Below are 1,939 nucleotides of genomic sequence, written 5' to 3'. Positions count from 1 at the left end.
TGAAACCTAAGGAGTATCTCAGTTGCAGTGCTCTGTGAATCATGGCTTTTCATTCTGGTCTGTCTCTACGTATAATGCAGCTGTCTTTGACCTTATTTCATCTGGCTCCTTTCCATAGTGTCTGTTTCCATCAGCCTGCTCCTGTGTCTCTGCATCCTGCTTTGCGGAGCACTGTCTAGCTCTGTCACACAGGAAAAGGAAGAAATAGGATGGGAAAGGAGGAAGATGAGAAAGGGAGGAGAAGAATAATCTTAGAGGGTAGAGGGACAGGTTGGTTAGTATCTATGCATATTTTAGGCACTTGCTAAATATTGAAAGAATGCAAGAAGCAATTAATTTCTTTTCTTACATTCATTCATTCCTTCTGCAAACATTTGTTCTGCACATCCAGTGTGCCAGGACATACATGCATGTTTATAAAGTGTGTGCAGAGATGAAGTAGACTCATGACATGTAAGCATCCAGAGCAGAGAGAGGAGCACAAGACTGGAAAGACAATCACTAGGAAAGGAAGGTAATGAGCTCCTTAAAAGGATGAATGTATAAGCACCTGAAACAGGAACCAAGCCTGAGGAAAGAGGTTCATATTATGAGAGGAATAGGGGATGGTAAAGGGCTTTGTTATGACCCCATACTTCACAGTGAGAAACCAAGGCCAAGGGAGGTTTAGGCAATGTCTTGGACTTACATGTGTCAGCAGCAGAGACAACCAGCCCCTTGTACACTCCCAAGCACTACAATCTGGGATATACTTTTGCTCTGCTTTGGGAAGACTGTGGGGTATGACTCTTTCTGGATCAGTGGATGGCAGTTAAGGCAGTTGAGGGCATAGGACACAGCCTTGTACCTGGATTTCTGTGGGATCATTTTCCAGTGAGGTGTATCTTATTTATTTATTTATTTATTTGAGACAGAGTCTTGCTCTGTTGTCTGGGCTAGAGTGTCATGGCCTAGCTCACAGCAACCTCAAACTCCTGGGCTCAAGCAATCTTACTGCCTCAGCCTCCTGAGTAGCTGGGACTACAGGCATGTGCCACCATGCCTGGCTACTTTTTTCTATATATTTTTAGTTGGCCAATTAATTTCTTTCTATTTTTGGTAAAGATGGGGTCTCGCTCTTGCTCAGGCTGGTCTCTGAACTCCTGAGCTCAAACGATCCGCCTGCCTTGGCCTCCCAGAGTGCTAGGATTACAGGTGTGAGCCACTGTGCCTGGCCACTTTTCCAGTGAGGTGTATCTTAATGATAGGCAGAGAAGGAACTGTGTGATACGATGTGATTTAAAGTGTGCTGAGATCTAGCTGCCTCTCATGGTTCCTCCAAACACTCCTCAACTGCCTAATATTGTATCATTAGTGATTATTTATAGCTAAACCCTTTTAGTCCCATTAAAGTAAAATCCTCCTAAGTGATTAAAAGTCCAGTTAGTGGTTACTTTGGGAAGGGGGGAGGAATTGTGATAAGATGGGACACACAGCTGGTTTCTAGAATAGCTGGCCAGATTCTCTTTCTAGTCCTGAGTGCTAACAAGGGTTTTCATTTTATAATTTCTTAAGCTATATATTTTCTTTATGTAGTTTTCTATATCTGTTATATTTTACAATAGAAGAGTTTTAAATTTTTGCAACTGGTAATTTTTGAAGGCTTAATAGTTCTAAATAATTTATACCTAGGTTGAGTTGACCATACTCTGTACTGAGAGCAGGTTTTGACAGAGGAAGAGTATGAAGAGAGGGGAGGCATTAAGAGCAAGATCTTTCATGGGGAATAGGAAGCCCAAGGGACATCATAATTCAAACTGTGCTGATTTCAGATTTGACTTAATAGAAGTCCTGTTTCCCATGCTTGTCTTGTGCCCCCATTTCTACACCCCTGACATCATTGTCTCCTCATTTTTCCAGGTTTCACCTTTGCATTTCTCATTCCTCTTCTACACCCCAG

Source organism: Microcebus murinus, chromosome 8 (assembly GCF_040939455.1).
Source record: "Microcebus murinus isolate Inina chromosome 8, M.murinus_Inina_mat1.0, whole genome shotgun sequence".
In the NCBI taxonomy this organism is placed as follows: Eukaryota; Metazoa; Chordata; class Mammalia; order Primates; family Cheirogaleidae; genus Microcebus; species Microcebus murinus.
The sequence above is the reverse complement of the archived record's forward strand: the minus strand, read 5'-3'. Positions refer to the sequence as shown.